The sequence below is a fragment of the Strix uralensis genome, chromosome 1, assembly GCF_047716275.1.
Source record: "Strix uralensis isolate ZFMK-TIS-50842 chromosome 1, bStrUra1, whole genome shotgun sequence".
Lineage (NCBI taxonomy): Eukaryota > Metazoa > Chordata > Aves > Strigiformes > Strigidae > Strix > Strix uralensis.
In genome coordinates, this window is record NC_133972.1 from 81016618 (window position 1) to 81032292 (window position 15675).

Below are 15675 nucleotides of genomic sequence, written 5' to 3' on the forward strand. Positions count from 1 at the left end.
ATTTTCGTAACCCTAGAAATACATGGTGAAATATCCTGTAAATGATAGGATAATGTTAAAATTAATCTTCTAGCATGCTTCAGTGTAAAGACTGATTAGCTAGTAGCCAGAGCAGTGCAAGGCAGAACTGCTTCTGAGAATTGCTATTAATTATGTATTAGCATTTATTAATAATTGATATTGGTTTTTTAGATGGGCATAGGGGCTTGGAGCTGGTTAAATGTGCCTAAGAAAATGATCTCTACAAGGAGGGGTTGAAATTGGCAGGAATTGCACTTGGGGATCAGTACGAATGCAGTCCCACAGTTTGTTGTTGTTTCTGACAGTGAAGCTATTGTGGGGCAGGAAGGGGAAACACAACCACAGCTGGAATTTTCCCTTCTGGGCTCTGCTGCCTCCCTCGCTGTGCCTCACAACAAAATTGCAAAGCTCTTTTGAGCTGGCACAGTTACTGCAGAAGTACTGGGTGCAGTAGAATCCCCAAAATTGCTCTGTGAGGGTGAATTTCCCAATCTGCCACAGCAACAGCCAAGCTGGGATGTGCCAGCAAGACGGACTGTGAACTGCTGAGTGCTGGGGAAGGCAGTGAGCACTGGCTGAACAGGGCAGCTCTGGGACAGGGAAAAGGGTAACCCTAGTGCTTTAGTTGACACTGAATTACGATCTCAGCTTTTTGACTTGTGAGCATTGATTTATTTTTGCCTGACCCTTTTGGACTGGAGGAGAGCCCAAGCCAAAATCCCATTTGCCCCAGTACACTCTTACTCTCTTAGGATCTGGGTGGAAACAGTCTGCATCTCAGCCATCATGGAAGTGATGCCTCTAGAGCTCATTGTGTTTTGGGTCTGTTTCTACATTTTTCTGAGCAGCCAGCAGATTTGCTGAGGGGCTGAGCTATAGAAAAAACAAGGTTATTGTAGTAATTTGAAATTTTAATGCTGAGAATGAGAGGTAAATCCAGAGGTGTTTGTGTTGTCTCTAACAAACATAAAACAGGACCCAGGGAATCCCACTCAACTCCCTGCACAGTTTCTCATGACATTTTGTTTCAGATGGTGACTTTTACCCATGTTTTGGTTAAAGTTCCTTAACAGTTTAAGTTGCCTGTTTCCTTCAAGAAACTTAATGGCTTTGCAAAACTATCTTAAATGCGTGACAACTCTTAAAGCCCATATTCTTCTTCCTCTGTAAGGTTCAATGATTTTTAATAAAGAATACTAGAAAAGGTTGCTGCAGATTTCACTAATCACATATATCAAATATTCAACATTGTTTCTTCCTGGAAGGAACTGCCTAGAGCATCCTTTAAGTTAGACTGGATAAATAATGAGGCTATTGCTTCTATTTTTCATGAGTCAATATAGTAATGTGTCAAAAGATAAATATGTTATATATAAAAAATTTTATTGTGCTACAGGGGATTTACTACTTCACTAATAATAATATTTAACAGATGTATATGCCCTTTTATAATTGCATTAAGCGAAATAAAATGGCAGTGCAATGAAGACAGTGTTTTGCAGGGCTACAAGACAACTGTGCCATAGGAAGATTTGAAGTAACAGAATTATAATGAGACATCAATTAATGCATGCACCACTACCAGAGAAGGGATTGGAGGCAAGAAACATGCATTACAAAAAACAGTTTAAGGCTTACACAGTCTAAGTTTCAGGCAGAACCTGAAGTAGGTAGTCTGGAATACAGGTGTTATTTCTGGGTATATCCTCTCATGGAGTTATGGAGGTGTTTTCGTGAGTTATCACAGTATCTTCTTACTCAAGTGAAAACTCACACTCTATAAAAAAGCATTTTATAATGCCAAAAAGCCCTTACAGTTGTGCTATAACAGCTTCATCATGACTGCAACCCTTTCCCTCTGAGGACCACTCTGGCATCTCTTGAGGAAGAGCATCATGGATATATGGTGGTTCACAAACTTCAAACTGAGAATTGCTGCTATAGGTGGTGTTGTATTTCTTGTGTTTATCCATTGTAGATAATGATTTTGGAGGTAGTTGGGACAGAAAACAAAAAAGCAACCAAACAAAAAAAAAGATAGGCTGCATTTTGAAATATTTGTAGCTTTCCAAATTTGGTTTCAGCACTGAGATGAAGATTTTTCTTTCTTCCTTTTTTTTTTTTTTTTAATTAATAAAAGCCCTGTAGACATTTTGCTCTAATTGTAAGCTGCAAATAACTGAGCAAGAAAAGAACTTAAACAGAATAGAGAGCTGCAATAGGGAGCCAAAACTGTGGGTGGGCCTTCCACAGAGCTAAAGAAATGAAGAAAAAAAATGGGGAAGTAGACTATCTCTGAGGGATTTTCCTCCAAGAAGCTTTTGTGAGATGGGAATTCAGCTACCAGCAGTTGAGGAGGCAATAATGCAAATGACAAGCACACTGGAAAAAAATTATGGCTCTACTGGCACAGCATTGCTTTCTTCGTGCTGGCTGCTTCAGAGCTTGAATTTTGTCATTTTGTTTTTTGGTGGTGGTGGGTTTTGTTCACCTGGTGTCCCAGAATTTTCAACTCATTTTGGAGCAGTAAGGTCCATGTTGGTGCAGTGCCATGCAGTGGCTGCCTGTGCTGGCCTCAGCTAATAGGGCTGTTGATTCACTGACATTGCTGATAAAATCAAACAAATAAAATGGATCAGCAGAATCCATCCAAAATAGGAAGCTCTTCAGAGAGGCTCTTGATTACTAGTTAGATGGATTATGGTTACTTTAATTATTACTATGTTTTTACTCTGTTATTTTCCTGTCTAGGATAGCTATGCTTTTAAAAGCAGCTATCAAGAGTCTTTTAGATGTCATATTACATGTCAGAGATTTTAAGACTTGTGCAGTAATAAAGACCAATAAAACTGCAGTTTTATTGCTTAAGTGTTGAGCTTGTGGTTTGATCAGATTAGCATTATATGGGCTTTTCTTTTAAAATACTAACAAATAGGACTGCAGTGGCATATATCACAACTGGGTTGTATTCCAGGGATCAGGACAGATCCTCCAACATTTTTGCAGAATAGTTTGGGCCAGTCTTAGGAGTGACCAAATGCTGGAATAGCTTCTTCTAGTGTAATGTTTTATGTATGGGTCTCTGATAGATACATAGCTTAAGGCTAGGCTTTTCCTGCTGTAGCTGGACATTTAAATAAGTATTTCAAAGGTGCTGAGTTGCTTAGGGGACCTCCTGCACTTCATGTGAACTCATGGCATTCAGCTGAACTGATAGCACTAAAGGAATTTTGAAAGTGTGTTTGTGTGAGTTTCTCTAGTTCTGATCTTTTCTAACACATCCAAATTTTAAAATCTTGACTCATATTTATTTGCTAATCTCCAAGAGTAAATTGCTTCCTTGTGGAAATCCCAGAACAAAATGTACTCCCTACACTGTCGTTGGAGAGAGGCAAAATACACGTTTCTTGATGTACATTTCTTTTTCTGAGGTTTTTTATTACTGATGGTGTCATTTGATTCATTTTCTTCACTTTTCACTGATACAGGTGAATGAGGAAGGGGTAGTGATTCCTCCTCAAACTTGCCTTAGAAAATCTGACCACTTAATAAACCTGTGAACTGGCAATCAGAAGGTGCGTTTGCAAAGTGGCCTCTATGGCTGTGACCACAAACAACCCAAGCAGTTGGCCATCTGGGCTAGAGGGGCTATCTTCACCTCCAGAATAGGCTTGTCAAAGGCAAACCACCTCTTGGGAGAGGTCCCTAGACCATTCTTACTGCTAGACTGTGTCTGGTGATGGTTTGTGGAGAGTGTGGCTGGAAGTGGTAAGTTTGTGACTGAGAGGACGTGCTGGTGGAGAGGAGTACATTGGAGTGCTTGGGAACGTTCTTGGGCATGGTTTGTCAATGTGACCTAAATGGATAGTGTGTGCTGATGCTCTCTTTCACATGGAAACCATATCACATAATGGCAAGAGCACTGGAAGAGGAGTTGGACGAGCTCATTTCTAACTCTGCCTCAAAAGCAGATCTAATGCTTGATCCTCATCAAGGTAGCTGTCACTGTACCTCTGGCTGAAAACATGGGGAAAATCACATTTCTTAAATGACTTCTGATCATATTACTACTCCTGCTATTACTGCTACTTAGAAGCATTTTGTGGATCAACACAATCTGGCTGCAGCCACTACTGCTGCTCCAGACAAGGATTATGGCAATTTCAATGTCAACTGGTGGGCAGGAAGCCAGTTTGACAATGTTAATCCTCAGAAGTTTGATTACTCTTACCATTATATCAACTCACACGAATGTTAGTAGTGGTTGTAAAATTATGCAGCCTTAAAAAAAAAAATCCAGACATGTGCCAGTTCTATTATAGACCCCATCTGTGCATCTACTGGTTCAAAATGGAAAAAAATCCCTTGCCTAGCATGTTGATCAACGAATTATTATAAATTACATCTCGCAGTAACATCGTGTTTCAATGGTGTACAGCTGTTTCTGTCTCTCTGTGTTTCTTTCTCCTTTTTGTATCTTTTCCCAGGCTTCCTTCTCAGTGCTTTGTAGCCAGTGGGAGAATTGATAAAGTCTTTAAAATATTTGATCTGAAGTCTTGATCCAAAACAGTGAACACAGTAATAGTATTTCAAATTAATTCAGTGGACTTTAGATCAGTATCTAATCATAAAAGGCAAGGAGCAGTGAAACATACCATCTGATTTTTTCCCCCACAAATCTACAGATTTTTTATCTTCTTTTTGAAGGCCCACAGGGACTTAAATCTGCTTCTCAGGCTGCCCCGTGATGTGGCATGATCAGATGGGTGCTGCAGCAGCAGCAACACTGGCATACAGAGCTCCTGTCCCTGTTGGGTCAGGTCAGAGTTTCACAAGCCGATGTGCTCATCAACAAGATTTGCTCCATCTCTGCCTGTCCTTATTTCCCCTTCTCCTTTTCAGGCTCCCCACTCAGTTGGGCTAACACAGTGGCTGATGGAATCCCACCCTAAATGGTCTTGGGGAACCAGTTTGGGTTATAACTCCTCATTTTCCCCCTCTCCCTCAAATTTCCATGCTCTTTTTTTTTTTTTTTAAGTTGGACTCTTCCCCTTATTGGTTTTACAGGTTGGCCGTGCAAGGAACCATGATGGCAGAGCTGAAGATGAACAGCATCAGGTGAGGAGCAGGGAAGCCAGGGGATTAAGCCAGGGGCTATTTGAAGGGTGTTTTCTCCTGACCAGTCAATGCAGAAGCCAAGGAAATGGAGTTACCCAAAAGACTAAACTGTGAGGTTCCTGCTCAGCATTCAGCTTTTACTCTGGGAGTATTTCCACTGAAATTGCTGCTGCTGCTCCTGGGAAGGAAGTGTGAGCACAGACTACCTCTACCCCTGGCTCCAAGGCAGGCCCATCTGCTGGTGGATCTCTTTCAGACATGAATTAAATTTGGACTGATTTGTGCTTTTACCTAAAAATCATGCAGTACTTCCAGAGCTGAATATTCAGTTGACTCTGAACCAGGCAGCATTATATCTATGTTTATCTTAGTTGTTTGTCTTTGCAAATCAGCTCAGACTGAAGGCAGAGAAAGATCTGCATGAATGATTGCAAACACAAAACTGCTGATTTCCCCAAACTCTAGTTAATTGACCATCCACCAGCTCTAGGAAAAACAGATGGAAACTGTGGCCAGAAAAAGTAATTTTTAAAATAAAATCCTGGAAACACCAACAAAGAACCTGCAGCACAAGTTTATAACAACAGCTGTCTTTTGGGGATCTTTGTTATTCATTCAGAATAGGCAGCAGAGCAGGGCATACATGACCCTTGGACCTCACTTCTTGTTGGCTGAGAGCCCCCCAGTTGTTGCACATTATAAACATTGCCTCCTCTTCCTTGGCACTGACAGGTTCTCCTATGGAGGGTCCACACCAGCAACACCAAAGGATTTCTAAGGGTTTCTCAAAAAAAGAGATCGTTTCTCAAAAAAAGAGATCGTGTCTGAAAACCAGAGTCCAAGTGGCAAGCCAAAGAAAGGCGTCTACAACAAGTCATCTAGAAAAGATAGGAAAACCTTTGTCTGAGGAGGAAGCTCTTTGCCCCGAGTTTCAAAGAATATCTCTGAGGAAATGCCTGTGGAGTCTGTGAATATACCCAAGCAATCCTTCTGTCATATTATTACAATTTGGATTGCAATTTTATTGCAGTGTATAAACCAAATCCAAGATCTAAGTCTCTAGTCCCTGTTGGTCTCTTGGCTGTTCACATAAGAGGGATGAGGAGAGAACATACAAATGTCCTCATTTGCACTTCTTGTTTGAAGACTGTATTGTGCAGTCTAGACAACAGTGGAGATTAGTCTGCTTGAAAGAAGTTCTATATTAAAGTTAATCTTTGGGAGATGGCTAGTCTTGAGGGAGGGATATGAAGCCTGTGTCAGTGTCTGAGGAAGAGAAAGATGCTTAGTGTTTCACTGTAGGCTAACCCTTGACATCCATCTTCTGGCCCTAATCTCCAGGCTGATTATATGACACATGTTCCTCTTCAACTACTGGAAGAAAGAAGCAGTTTTGTACAATGACTCTGCTTGGGTTGGAACTATTTCTGAATTCAGTGAGAAAAATTATTACAGAAAATGATGGGATAGTATTTTTGAAACTCCTGCTGTCACCATTTCAGGTAAGAGGAACCAAGGAGTTTGCCCTGTAAAGTGAGGCCTCTGAGGAAGCCTGTGCACTTCAACCTAGTGATTCTTTTTTTCCAAGACAAAAGTTATTTCAGATGCCCTGGGGGCCAGAGAACATTATCTTTACTTGCCCTTACATATCACAACTTACAGAAAACTTCCCTACAAATTAAACATGTGATACCAAACATCAAAAGCTACGACTACCGTATGTGCTTCAGAAAGAGAACATGAGACATCAGGGGACATCTCTTTGATTTTCTTTTCTCTACAGTTTTAAATCACTCCACAGTTTTCAACTGCGAGGGTATTCCTGCAATGACTGAAAATACATTAGGATACTTTCTCTATGAAACAGTGATATTTTCTCCCCACCCTTTCAAGTTAGACTCAGACCTTCTCCCCCCCAGTTCCATGAGCAGTTGTAGCTGTCTCAGGTTTCACAGGGAACTTTTCTTCCTCTGAGTGCCTTAAGATATTTCTCTGAGCTTCACGGATAATGAGCTTCATAGCCTCACCATCCAGAAGGTGTGTGTAGCAAGTCCTTGCCACACCAGATAGTGATTAGAAATTAGATAGCTTAATCCTCAGCCATGAGGCAGCCAAATAACAGTGTGTATGAAAAAGAGAGGCATTACACACTCCACCAAGGGGTCAACCGCTCAGGAAATACACCACATTACTTCATGCACCCTTTTTTTCTACCTCAGGCTTCACTGTTGTCACTCACCACATCTTTTTTAAACCTTCCAGGTCATTGTATGAGTCATGCCTTGGCTGAGGCCTTCATTCTCGAAGGAGGACGCAGTTTCACCATGGCTGAAGCCAGTCCAAATCCATATGGCCGTTGGTCCATGCTTGCTCCCACCCCAGGTAGTTCTGTTATCAGGCAGTGGAGTGGTTCAAGGAAGTGACCTGGATAAAAATTAGTTTAGCAAAAAGTAAAAAATTAATTTTAAGCTCCTTGAAGTGTCATTTTCCAGTTGCCATACTACTAATTGCTAGCACACATGAAAAGGTAGGGAGGCAATCTACAAAGAGAATAACTGGTGATTCAGCATCATGCAATATGCTTAATATCAGGTTAGACACAGCCATAGTGATTCTATGCTTGCTGTTGGATAGGGATTTTTTAAGAATTGTGGACAGAGAGTTTCTTTCTGAATGATAGTAAAGAAACAGAACTCTACTGGGAAGCAGAATTAAATGTCTTTATCCTTGCCTCCGTCAATGAGTTCTGTAGGAATGTCATGGAGGTCTTGTGAAGGATGAAATGCAAACAATGTTCTGCTTGCAAAGATCAGAGCAGATATAGCCAGCTTAGGGATGCAAATTCAGATATTTGGTTCTGCTTTGGGAGAGCTGAGGCCACTGTAACACACTTTGCTAATTTACCAAGCAAGTGTGGTGTAATAGGAAGCTTGCTTCACAGACTGCTGTAAAATAAACAGGCATGAGTGTGGCTGGGGCTTGCTGACTCAGCTGTAGCAATTCCAGTGCTTCTCCATGTCCTGCTGCTTTGCATCCTCAGTGCTGGTGTCACCGCTTTCGATCGCAGACATGTCACCTCCTGCAGTCATGAAACGCAGACAGGGAGGCGAGCGGACACACACACACACTCACAGACCCCCGCCACGCACACGTACAGCCACGGCAGCAGCAAGCGGACCCTGGCAGTTGCATGGCAGCAGAGCCCTTACAGCTCACGCAGCTGCTCTGTAGCTGATGCAGGGATGTCCCCTGTGCTCCAATGGCAGATGTCAGACACGGCAATTTAGGGGACAGGGTGCCACTGCAGCCCCAGCCAGGAGGCCATGAAAGAAAGGGCACAAAGCAAGGCCGCATCTGTTCTGGAACAAAGGACATCTGTCCCTGGCCTGAACAGCTTTTTGGCATGATTTCACAAGGACAAAGGCTCAGGTTGACTGAAACGAGGCTGGTACTCCATAAAACATGCCATAGGGTCTTAGGTTGTCCAACTGTGTGCTGACAGTGAGACAGCACTCTGGTAGGCATGAAGCTTTATTCTTCCATCTAAGGGGAGAATGTAACACAGGATGGGGATCATCCTGTGCACAGCCTTTAACCACACATCTGCCCATGTTTTAGGATCTCTTTGTGCCATTCGAAACCTAGACTACTATCAGATTATAGACAACAGATGTTCTGTTCAGGTAGTTTGTGTGTGACATCCTCATAGCAGGAAAATTTCTTTTGCTGCTTTAGAAGCTAGGTTCATCTGTTGCTTTCTCCAGGTTGTTAAATTTTAGTTGTGGGCAACTTTTATTGAAAGGCTGCAAACCACAGATGCATATCTGCCTTCTATGTGAATGTGAGTCTTACAGGAAAAAATCTTTTAGAAAGGACAGACTTCTAATGTGCCTTCAGTAAAGTGTTCTGGAATGAAGATTACCATAGCAAATGCTAATTATTAGCTTGCTTAGCATCATTGTTAAAAAATATGCTGTACCTCCTTGTCGTGGTTTGAGCTCAGATGGCAACTAAGCACCACACAGCTGCTCACTCACCCCCTCCCTGTCAGGACTGGGAAAGAGAAAATTAAGCAGAAGGCTCAGGACAGGGACGGTTGACTTACCCATTATGGTCATGGGCAAAAGACAGACTCATTAGGGGAAGAAAAAGAACATAAATTTAATTCAGACACTAACAACAGCAACACTTAACAGACTGAGTAGGCCAGTGAGAAGCATCACCACATCTTAAAAGCACCTTCCCCCCCACTCCCTTCTTCCTGGGCTCAGCTTTTCTCCCAATTTCTCTACCTCCTCACCCCCAGTGGCACAGGGGCAGGGGGTGGGAGGGTGCAGTCAGTCCTGCCGTTTTTTCCTCTTCGGGGCAGGGTGGGAACTCTTCACATTCTTCTCCTGCTCCAGTATGGTTCCCCTTTCATGGGAGATAGTCCTCCATGAATTTTGACCGCCCTGAGTCCTTCCCACAGGCTGCAGCGTTTCCCAAGCTGGTCCAGTGTGGATCACTCCCACATCATGTTGCAGTCCTCCCAGCACCGAGCTACTAACAGCGGGGGCTTCCTCCCCCAGAGTCCTGGCCTTCTTCAGGCAGAGCCACCTGTTCCAGTGTGGGGTCCTCCATAGGCTGCAGGTCGGTATCTGCTCCATCGTAGACATCCATGGGTGGCAGGGAGGCAGTCCTGCCGACTCACCATGGGATACAGGGGGGTCTCTGCTCCAGCACACCTCCCCCCCACTTCCTCCTCCTTTCTTCCACTGACCTTGATGTTTGCACATTTTCCTCGCAACTCCTCCTCGCAACCCCTCCTCACATCTCCCCCTCCTCTTCACAGGTTCCTCTTCTTAAATATATTATCACAGAGGCGCAGCCACCATCACTAATTGGATTGGCCTTGGCCAGAGGAGGGTCCGAATTGGAGCTAGGGGAGCTTCAGGAAGCTTCTCACAGGAGGCCACTGCTGTAGCCCCCTTTCCCTGCTACCAAAAACCCCACCACACACACAAATCCAGCACACTCCTTCCCTTCTCTGCTGGTGCCAGTAGTGGCTGTAATGCTTTTTAGCTGGGGGATCACAGCAGAAAATTTTGTAGGAGAGTATGTGTGCACATGTGCACACAAATATAATGAAGTGGAGATTTAGAACAATTACACAAAACCAGAACAGTCTGGGTTATTCATTACTAAGATTGTACTAACAAGATGAGTATATTTAGTGGTTATATACTGAAAAACAGAAGCAAATGATCATTAACATTTTAAGACCTTGTAACTTTTTCCTATGCATTCATTTTTATGTTCAGTCCAAGTTGCCACATGCCTGTCTCTGAGGGTGTGGGGAACTGCCAGAAAAATCCTCACTGTGGGCTGCTGCACAAGTGCACAAATGCATGAGAACTCTGTAATGCATTTAGACATCAAAAAAATCCAAAATCTATGGAAGCTTGTTACATGGTACCTCTTAATCACGTTGGCTCCATTGTGTTATGCCACCTGTGCTTGACAGTGTTAAGACAGAACAATGAAGAAAGATTTTAGCATGGTTCATAAAGCTGTGGTGGGGATGGTGTACCCACTGTCTGACAGGTAAGAGACCCTGACTTTGCATCTTGTAATGATAGTTGCTGAAACTGTTGGCTTCGCCCAGCTGTTTAAGAAGCTGTTTTTACTACTGCATCTCTGAAGAAAAAGAAAATAAAGTGTATTACAGTGAGCCAAGACCAGAGATATGTATCCTCATTCTACTCAGTAAATGGGAAATATGGCTGAGAAAAAAAAAGGAGGAGTAATTTCAGAACTGTAACACTCTGCTAGATGGTCTGAAACTTAACACCTGCTGATGCATCTGCTACATCTGCAGTCTCAACAAAGAAGTGTGAGGCACAAAATTCACACTGGGATCCAGATGAACTCTGTATACCACAAAAAACAGAGTTCAAATAAAGAAGGTGGAAATAGTTCTTTTGTATACAGGGTGTCCAGACTGAATTTCAAATGTCCAGTGATAGTATGAGAAACTGCAATAAGAGAATGGTTTAAAAAAGATCTAGTTTTCAACTCCTAACTTAAGATTTTCTTCTGCAGAACAATTTATTACATACTGCCGTTTGATGGCTTTTGCAAACACACATCTATAATAGCACTTCTGGGTTTTGAGCAGTCTGCAATGTTAGAGCCCCTGCTCATTTTCTTTAGCCCTCAAAGTGAAAAAGAGATGGTAAGTACAGAGGCATATATGGAGAGTTCATCTATCTTGAGAGCCTAAGATAAAATTGCAGGCATCGTACACAACCAATGGGACCTTCAGAGAGTGACTGCAAATGCCTAAACGATGGAGCTTTCCTCTCTCTATTCCCTATACAAGCAGTCTAAGCTTGGGAAGTGTGGATTCTCCACTTGAAGTGAACTGATGTGCTGGATCCTGAGATATGCTCTGGAGTCTTCTGATTTATCCAGTTCCTGGCCAGCTCTGGCCAGAGGAGGGATGACCCCTGGCTAGCACATGCTGAGCACAGGAGGAGACAGAGCCCTCCCCTGGATCATCATGTTTTCGTCTGAACCTGGTATCACTGTCAAAGGATGAACACCTTGAATGCTCTTCCTGGTTCTTGCTTTGGAGGGTGCTCTTCAGTTTAATTCATGGCCTACACAGATGTCAATATGCTCCACCAGCAGGTGAAGTAAAGCCATCAATTTTGGCATAAAGCAGCTTGGCAGAGGCTTGTGGGCATAAAGAATGTGACATCTATGGATACTCTTGATGCTAGTGCCACCAGTCTCCTCATTTTTCTTTCATTCTTCATTAGTTATAATGATGAATCAGAACAGGGAACTTATTTGGGTTAAAAATATCCTGATTTAAAATCTGAATCAATTCCCTGATCAGTTCACCTTGTGATGTTTATAGCTGTGTTATGTAACCACATCCCAAATAAATGTTCCCTAAGAGCAAAGTGATACCACCTGAGGTTTGTTCAAACATGAGTTTCTAATCAGTAAGTGCCCTGGCACCACTGAGGGAGTGGTGAAATAGTAGAAAAGAATAGCTGCGAAGAGATAGTGGAGGTTCACGTGAGTACTGCCACTAGAAGAGACATCCAGGAGCCATGGTCTGGGTGGACTGTAGATATAATGTACTATACAGAGGCCAGCAAAATAGATATTCCTGAATTACCATTAACTAGGAAATGCAGAGGTAGGTCTCAAGCGTCTACCACAGACCTGTGCAAATTAATCTGCTGGAGATTTTTCATTCCCCAAATTCCTCAAACACTCCAGTAGTTATATATAGCCAAAGTTGTTGGAAGGCAGCCATATATGAGAAAAAGGACAGTAGTTGGCACATACTGCTACTATGACTGGCACTCAGAGAAACTGTAATGATATGCAAAGTCAAAGAGGTGTTGTGTTTAAAGGTAATGAAATCTTTAAGCAATAATTATTATAAAGTGTTCACTCAAGGGGATGAAACATTTTATTAGCAAAATAAGAAAAGCTGGACTTGATTTTTTCTGGTTTTGAACTGTGATTTGGCCACCCCCTCCAGCTATCTGAAACAAAATATGAGGCATTGTTTATTTACTGGTTTAAAGCCAGTTTCTTGCACTTAATTTTTCTAAATCTGGTATTGTAAGGATCAGTACTTTGCAATGTATATTTTAGCCTTTTAACATGTATTTTAGATTATGTTATGTCAAAATTAAGTGCCTAAGGTATTCACAGCAATGACTGAAAGAAATTAAGAAGGTTCATCTCTTGCAAAATGTCGTTCCCACTCTTCTTAGTTAGCCTTAGCCCTCAGCCAAAATTTGTATCCAAGTTACATACCACACCCCAAAGAAATACTAACGTTTTCATAAGAGGAAAAGAATGCTTTGGGATCGCCAGAATAAAAGCTTCCAGAATTATCTTGGTGATTGAGTCATAAAAAAAGTCACTCTGAAATGGAGGGATAAAAATCATAGGGATTAATACCAGATCTTGCATGTTTGTAACTGTTAGTGCTTCTTCAGTCCTGCTGTGGAGGTGAACAGATGCTCCAGATGCAAACCATGGGCATGTTGAGTCCAGAGATGTCCAGGTTTAGCCATGCTTCTGGTCCCTGCTTCTCTCTCCAGTATTCATGGTTAGCCAAACCCAAGCCCTAAAGCCAAATAACTCAGTCCCTTGAGTTGACACTGAGACCTGAACTACCCGGCTGGCTCCTGTAAAATCCTGTGCCCTAAAAAAGAGTCAGGATGGGATTGTAAGGAACGGAAAGGAGATTGTTTATTAATGCTATGAGTAGCAAATAGAACCCACCATTTCTCCACAGGATTTAGCATCTGAGTTATTTAAACACACACTAGATTGTCTACTGTCACCAGAGAGCCCTCCATAGGGCTGGATGAAGAACTCAGCAGGTCTCTTGCTCATTTCTTGACAGTTTTTGACATTACAATGGGCCATTTATTTTCCAGTGGAAAGTTTAAAAATGAACAGTGGAAATTCTTAAATAAAAACATTCAATTTAAAAAATTTGAGTGCACTGTTCCGCTGCTTCAAATCCTCCATTGCTTCCAGTTGCAGATGGATGGCAGTCAAAAACATGCTGCTGTTGGTTTTGTGTTTTGTCTTTAATAGATCTTTCTCTCTTCATTTTATTCTGAGATTTTCCTGATGGATGTGACAGAAATCTGAAAGCTGTAGGTTTTATTTATTTATTTACCCACCTACTTTGCCATTTAGCTCCTGGAATGGTCATTTGCTTTCCTCTGAGGAGTCGTTAATTGTGTAATGTGAATTATCCACGGTTGTAGAGACTGCAAACCGTCTGCTGGCACAATGGCCCCTGTGGTAAAGGGTAGAGAAGCTTCATCATGGTACCCGTTAGCACTATTTTAGTTAAGAACCTGTCAGTCTCCATTAAACCCCCCATTATTCAGGATTTCTGAGCAAGCTATAAATATTTGCTCCAGTACAAAAGAGCTCAGCTTAAGAGCTCCTATTTTTAGCTGGAGGTTAGGTTTGGTTGTTTGTTGTTTTGGTTTTCATCTCCTTTTAAAAAGATCCTCTCAAGGTTAATGGAACCATAATTTGACCTCCCCTTTTAATACTTTGCCTGTTTGCCCTACACATGTATTTCTGTATATGTGAGTATTCCCCTGACAAATGTGTCACAACATGAGTCACTGTGAAAGATGGAAACCAAACAAAAAAGTTCATTGGCAGTCTGTGCAAGACTGAATTCAGTAGTAGTCAGGGCACAGTGTATCTTGTTTTGAACCTTTCTTAGAAATAAAGTCCTGTAATTAATCCTCAATGCCTCTTTTAGGGCTTAATCACAGGATGGGATGTGCCTACACTGGCCTAAATGTTCAGTGAATGGTGTCATCATCTCCTGCCCGGACCCAACAAAGTGCTTTAGCGGGGGGACAGCTTTTGTGATACATAGGTCTGATGGGTTTGTCTTTTATTAAATGGTATAGAAGTTCTCCTAATGAAAGTAGTGGTGGTTTTTTTACTGACTGTTCCTAGTACAGCAAACCTCCTAACGGAAGCAATCAGAATTATCATCAATCATAGTGAACTGAACTGAGCTCAGCTGTCCTTATTATGAAAGGCCCGGACCAATTACTTTAAAGACCAAATCATATCTCATAAAACTACTCTGGTAAAGTATACCGCATGTTTTTATCAGTGTTTATTGGTGTTCATCTACATAGCTGGCATCATATAGATGGATATATGCACAAGGAGGATAAAGTCTGTTTGGGCCTTGCTCGTCTGTCTCTAATTTGGGAGACAGAGTAAGGGGTAGGCTTTTATCTGTCAAACTTTTCATATTCAATCTTGCATTCTACAATATATAGCAAATACATACTCAATATTGCTAAAGCCTCATCCTTGGGAACTGAGAAGATCACAAATTAAGGTCACAGTGCAATCTGAATTTGTCCCATTTGGGCATACAAAGTAGAATGAAGTCTTTGTTGACTCTTACAATTTCAGTGCATGTGACTGATCAGATATGTGTCTAAAAGGTACAGAAACTAAAATCATCTTATTTCATGCTTCCTGCTTCCCTGAGCCTTCTAGCAGAGTCTGTGGGAATGCAAATCTTATTACTTTCTGTCGACACGGTAGAGAGCACTAAGCCAACCTGACATACCAAAGTCCATGTGAACACATGGGTTGCACCCAAGGGTGTGAGGGGAGCTGACCAACGGCATAGTGAGGCTGCTGTCTATCCTTTTTGAAAGGTTATAGTGACTGAAGTAGGTTTCTGATGACTGGGAAAAGATATCACACCTGCATTCAAGAAGAGGAAGGAGGATCTGGGGAGCTATGGGTTGCTCAGACTCACCTTAGTCCCTGGGAAGATCATAGAAACTCGTGAGACAGCATCTGAGATACTATGTCCAGTTTTGGTCTTCCCAGTGCAAGAAAAGCATTGATATACTGAAGTTAAGTTCAGTGGAGGCCCACTGAAATGATTAGAGGCCTGGAGCACAAGATGTGTGAAAAGAGGCTGAGACAGCTGGGTCTGTCCCACCTAGA

The 15675-nt window shown here is 42.1% G+C and overlaps 1 long non-coding RNA gene across 2 annotated transcripts in view; it reads left to right on the forward strand.

The window, feature by feature from the left end:
• The window catches only part of LOC141945206 (uncharacterized), a 46423-nt gene that overhangs the window by 17082 nt on the left and 13666 nt on the right, over positions 1 to 15675 (forward strand). The window contains exons 2-4 of one of the 2 annotated variants that reach the window (XR_012629445.1): positions 5089 to 5139; positions 5872 to 6641; positions 7402 to 7521. This is a non-coding gene — a long non-coding RNA (uncharacterized LOC141945206). The remainder of the gene's footprint in view (positions 1 to 5088; positions 5140 to 5871; positions 6642 to 7401; positions 7522 to 15675) is intronic. The other variant, XR_012629446.1, reaches the window with a different exon arrangement.